Genomic DNA, 6,000 nt, shown 5'->3' with positions numbered 1-6,000 from the left:
TCCCACAGAGGACCTTACGGTCTGCAAACAAAAACATCTTGGAGGTCCCGGGCCACAGGGAGGTTAGGCTGGCCTCAACCAGAGCCAGGGCCTTTTTGGCTGTGGCCCCGATCTGGTGGAACGCTCTGTCACAAGAGACTAGGGCCCTGCAGGACTTGACATCATTCCGCAGGGCCTGCAAGACAGAGCTGTTCCACCAGGCCTTTGGCCAAAGCACAGCCTGACCCCCTCCTTTGGCAATCCTCACAAAACTCTAGCCCAATGGTTGCCATTAATCTGATTTGAATTGATTTTATAATGAAATGATTTTAGAATGTTGTATCCATAGCTGTCAACTGACAGATTTGAAAATAAGGGACCAGCAGCCTCGAAAATAAGGGATCAGCAGCCAAAATAAGGGATTTTCCGGGCACAGGTATGTTCAACTTCTGAGCCCCTCCGAGCCAAAGGCAGAAAGCCCAGCCAGCAGCCAAACGAAGCCTCATCAATAAGGAACAGCAGCGGGACATGGCACTGGGATAAGGGACTGTCCCGCCAAATAAGGAACGCTTGACAGCTATGGTTGTATCATTTTAATGTTGTTAGCCGCTCTGAGCCCGGCTTCGGCTGGGGAGGGCGGGATATAAATAAAATATTATTATTATTATTATTATTATTATTATTATTATTATTATTATTATCAGATGGTGTCAGAGCCGCTCCTAGGTCCCAGCTCACAGAGGACCACGCTAGCCGGCAGTACTGTATAAAAGTCTTTATTGAGTTACAGATTCCATTTCAAAGCCGCAGCGCGCAGCTCTACGTCTTAGAAGCTAGACCGGCGAAGCTCCGTCTGAGTCTCCGCCTCCTGTACACTAACTTAATACTCTCGCCTTGCTCCACCTCTTCCTTCTTTCCTTCCTCCTCTGGGTCCCTTTACCCCCCGTGGTCTCTTCCTTCCTGGACTCTTCTGACGCTGACCCCCCGACTCTTCTCCCTCTTTGCGGCGGGCTTTAGGACCTGGCTCTCTATCCGGGCTGCTTACTGTGCCGCCTTCCTGTGCATTTGAACTTGGCGCGCGCGCGCAGCCTTCAACCTTCCTCTTGACCGTTTCCTCGCTCCCCGATAGAGGTGTGGCCAATCCTGACTCCTGTCCTCCCTCTTGCGGAGAGCCGCCAGATCCCGATACCTGGGACTCCTCCCCCTTACTGCTCTCTGGTGGGGACGCTGGTCCCGATTTCCAACTGCTGCTCCCTGAGTCCCCTCTGGTCCCTTCTTCCTGGGGTGTCCCCCTAGGCGCCCCCCTTGCTCTGACCACTGGTGCCCCTTTCTGAGAATCTTCCGACTCACTGGAGAGACTCGGAGACCTCGGTCCGCTGTCGTCGCTCATATTACCTTCGGATTCCTCCCCCCCGCTCTCTGTTTCCTCCCTTTCCTGTGCCTCTGCTCCTGAACCCCTGACAGATGGCGTCACCCATATTACATGTGGCGTGTCTGAGCCACAGGGACCATGGATGACAACAACAAAATTGCAATTAGAAGGTTATGAAACATTCCTGGAATCATCTCCTCGCTCTGTCTCACATTAATTCAGTTCTGGGGATCCTCCTCTTTAACTGTAGATGCCACCTGGCTTGAAGAGCCTGAATTTCCATCTCAGTTCCTACTGGCTCCAAAGACATCCCTATAAAGATACAGCCTTCAGAGCCTTTGGTCTTCCGTGAGCAAAGAACTGTGAGCAGCACCTGCCACCCAAGAGCAACATCTTCTCAATTTGAGCTTCTTGCATGGCCACAAGGGCCCAGGGACAAGCTTCCTGCTGAATCGTCGCAGGGAAAAATTGCCGGGCGGAACAGCTCTGGGGTGAGTATGGGGTCCACTGGGGTTTCTGGAACTGAAACAAGGTGCAAACAAGAACTGATAATACTGTATTTCCCCATATATAAGCCACACTCCTCCCACCCCCCATTCCGACCACGAAAAGTTAAAAGAGCAGCTTAAATTTGTGACTTTACGAAAAAATGGCATTTACGATGTTGCTGCTGAAACAGACATACGGTAAAACGGAACGGGTGTGAGTGCCTGTGGGATTTTATGGGAGCGGGTTATATTCAGGGTTGTTTTTTTCCCCCTCCCTGAATTTTAAAGGTGCGGCTTATTTGTGGGCGCGGCTTATATTTGGGCCAATACAGTATTTTTTATTATTAATTTTCAGTTACAATCCAATAATAGCCTCATTATAACAATACCAATTTATAACACAATTACTAATACCAATAGTTCAAATACCGGATTATATAATTTAGATAAAGTGCCCCCCCCCTGTATGCTAGAACTGATGGTTTGATTATTTTCTTTATTGCTGCGTTCCAAAATCTTATTAATTTCAATTACATTCCTGTCAAAATAATAATGCCTTATACAACAACTGCAATATTCATAACTATTTGTGTTGACACATGAAATGATTTATGAAACTACAAGTGAGGCACTCAAACTATATCCTTGTTCTTCCTGTGTGTGGCAATTATTCTTTCTGTTCTCGTAAAATGTTATGTCAGTTTCCCCCCCGGTTGTTGCTGTTATCCATCATGCCTTGGGTGGAGCTGATATCCCATTGTTGTTCCAGAAATTTCTCCCTCCCTCTGTCCCATACTTCATTGTTTTGAAACTTTAACAACAGCTGCAAAATCACTCTGTCCCAATGAATATCCTGTTTTCGCCATTTTCCCTCTCAGTCTGGGAAGAAGAGTCGTCTGTCAAACTGCAGATGACTCAATAACTGTCAAACTGCAGATGACTCAATTCCTTGGCAAGTTTGCAGACTCCGGTCATCCTTCCGTCCAACTGAATTAAATTCTAAGTCCACTTAGCGTTATTCAGTTCACTCCATAAATAATAAAGGATGGGGAATAGTCGGCTCTAAGTTTCCATCGTAAACTTTTTGCAAAATCAAGTTTCCCTCCCCTTTTCCTTTTTTTTTACTCACAAAGTTACGTTTAATGTTATATTCCATATCTATATTCCAATTACTTCCCTCCTCGCTTGTACAGTGGTACCTTAGTTCTCGAACTTAATCCATTCCGGGATTCCATTCAACTCCCGAAACCATTCAAAAACCAAGGTGCGGCTTCTGATTGGCTGCAGGAGCTTCCTGCACTCAAGCGGAAGCCGTGTCGGATGTTCGGCTTCTGAAAAATGTTTGCAATCTGGAACACTTACTTCTGGGTTTGCACTGTTCGGGAGCTGATTTGTTCGACGACTAAGCCGTTCAAGAACCAAGGTACCACTGTACAAATATAATTTGAACTAACATTCAAAGGAGGGTTGCCAAATCATAAACGTAGAGAAGAAAACTTAATACAAAGAAACCGTAGCCTCCCCTCCCCAGACACTGTCTTTTGCACCTAATGAAGTCTGATCTCAAGTTCACACCTTAAAGTCCTTGCAGTTGGTTCTGTTCCACATTTTAGGATCTCATCTCTTCTAGCACGCGCCCGTACTTTAGTCCAAATTAAGCTCCAATTAACAGTAGAACCTCTGCTTCTTAATGGCGGCGTTGGAGGGTTTTCGGCAGGCAAAGTGCTTTTGCACTCAGCACCTCCCTGCCCCCCTGCATTCCATGCTAGAATGAGAGCCAGGTACCGAGACAAACTGCAAGTGAAGCCCAGCCCCCTGTCCTGGGGGGGGGGGACTTGCAAGGATAATTATCCTCAATCATCCTTGTTTTTTCTTTGCCAACGATCTCCCGCTGTCATGGGAGCTGCCTCCATTAAGGCAGACCGGAACCAGAAGCCATGTCTAGGAGAATTGGCCAGGCTTCCAAACAGAGTACAGGTTGTTTCGATATCCTAGAACACCATGAGATGCAATACACCTGTCAACTGCGAAATGGTCACACTTTGGAGAATGGGTTGGGACAGGGAGAGCAGGAAACTTGGCTTTTGATCCCTATTTGGTCACGAAGCTCTGCTCAGCTCACCCTTCCTCTCAGGGTTGTTGTGAAGCTAAAACGCAGGAAGGGGAAAGAGACTTCCGTACGCTGCCCTGAGCCTGCTCCTGGGATAAAAATACAATAACCTAACAGTGAAATGAATAGTGCAAATGACCTTGCTAGGTCCTGCTGTGGTTAGACAGAAATCCCTAGCAAGCTGTATAGTGAAGGGTGGTTTTTTAAAAAAATATTATTTAATGCTGCAATGTTGTTGTTTCAATGATCTTAAACATATTGTATTTTAGCGTTTATTTTTAAACATACAGTGGTACCTCGGGTTAAGTACAGTGGTACCTCAGGTTAAGTACTTAATTCGTTCTGGAGGTCTGTTCTTATCCTGAAACTGTTCTTAACCTGAAGAACCACTTTAGCTAATGGGGCCTCCTGCTGCTGCCGTGCCGCCAGAGCACGGTTTCTGTTCTCATCCTGAGGTAAAGTTCTTAACCTGAGGTACTATTTCTGGGTTATCGGAGTCTGTAACCTGAAGCATATGTAACCTGAAGCGTATGTAACCCGAGGTACCACTGTATTGCATTTTAGAATTTTATGTTTCTCAACTACAGCTGATATACCGTATTTTTTGCTCTATAAGACTCACTTTTTCCCTCCTAAAATGTAAGGGGAAATGTGTGTGCGTCTTATGGAGCGAATGCAGGCTGCGCAGCTATCACAGAAGCCAGAACAGCAAGAGGGATTGCTGCTTTCACTGCGCAGCTATCCCTCTTGCTGTTCTGGCTTCTGAGATTCAGAATATTTTTTTTCTTGTTTTCCTCCTCCAAAAACTAGGCGCGTCTTGTGGTCTGGTGAGTCTTACAGAGCAAAAAATACGGTCAGTAGGGAGAGGAGTGAATGGGAGGGAAGATTGTCTTGCATGGAGGTCATATTTACCTGTGCCAGATTTGTCCTTGCAGACAGGACCTTGTGATGGATAGAGCAAGGAATGTGAGAGCCAATGTGGCGCTGTTTCTAGAATGTTGGACTGGGACATGGGTTCAAATCCCCACTCGGCCATATAACTCAGTTGGTGACTTTGGGCAGTCTCTCAGCTTACAGGGGTTTTTTTGGGGGGGGGGGAATAAAACAGGGAGAAAGATAACAATGTATGCCCCCTTGAACTCCTTGCAGAAAAGGTGGAATACAGAACTAATAATAATACCACCAGTTAAGGTAAAGGTAAAGGAACCGCGGACCATTAGGTCCAGTCGTGGCCGACTCTGGGGTTGTGGCGCTCATCTCGCTTTACTGGCCGAGGGAGCCGGCGTACAGCTTCCGGGTCCTGTGGCCAGCATGCCTAAGCCGCTTCTGGCAAACCAGAGCAGCGCACAGAAACACCGTTTACCTTCCCGCCGGAGCAGTGCCTATTTATCTACTTGCACTTTGACATGCTTTCGAACTGCTAGGTTGGCAGGAGCATGGACCGAGCAACGGGAGCTCACCCCGTCGCGGGGATTCAAACCGCCAACCTTCTGATCAGCAAGTCCTAGGCTCTGTGGCTTAACCCACAGTACCACCAGTTAGCCTTTCCCAAATGGGCTGCTCTCCATAGATATTAAGTAGTGAGTGGACATAGCAGACAACACAGAGATTTCTCCAAGTAGTTCTTTATAAGTATGCTGGAACTGAGCTGAACTGAACAGCTCAGCCGGTCTGCTTTTATAGGCAGTCAGCTGTCAACATTGTAACAGCAACACCCCAGGGTTTCCTGCCTAAATTAACTGACGTGGACCTGAGTGAAAACTATATGCACAATACCCCTGGTGGCCAGGGTGAGAACTTCAATACATAACACCCCTCCCCACTGAGATAAGGCATTAGTTACAATCATATTAGTTCCATTACACACAGCAAAATCCTTATTGGTTTCAGTAAGGTGCATAACAGCATCTTAAAAAGCAGAGACATCACCTTGCCAACAAAGGTCCATATATGTAAAGCTATGGTTTTCCCAGTAGTGATGTATGGAAGTGAGAGCTGGCCCACAAAGACGGCTGATCGCCGAAGAATTGATGCTTTTGAATTCTGGTGCT

The 6,000-nt window shown here is 46.8% G+C and overlaps 1 protein-coding gene across 1 annotated transcript in view; it reads left to right on the top strand.

The window, feature by feature from the left end:
* Positions 1-1,591: 1,591 nt before the first annotated feature.
* LOC310694491 (lysosomal acid glucosylceramidase-like) overlaps positions 1,592-6,000 on the top strand; it is a 54,985-nt gene continuing 50,576 nt past the window's right edge. Inside the window, exon 1 of the mRNA XM_083477583.1 lies at positions 1,592-1,842. The gene's annotated coding sequence lies outside the window, so the exon portion shown is untranslated. The remainder of the gene's footprint in view (positions 1,843-6,000) is intronic.

Source organism: Podarcis liolepis, assembly GCF_965112155.1.
Source record: "Podarcis liolepis genome assembly, chromosome: 15".
NCBI lineage: Eukaryota > Metazoa > Chordata > Lepidosauria > Squamata > Lacertidae > Podarcis > Podarcis liolepis.
The sequence above is the reverse complement of the archived record's forward strand: the minus strand, read 5'-3'. Positions and strand labels throughout refer to the sequence as shown.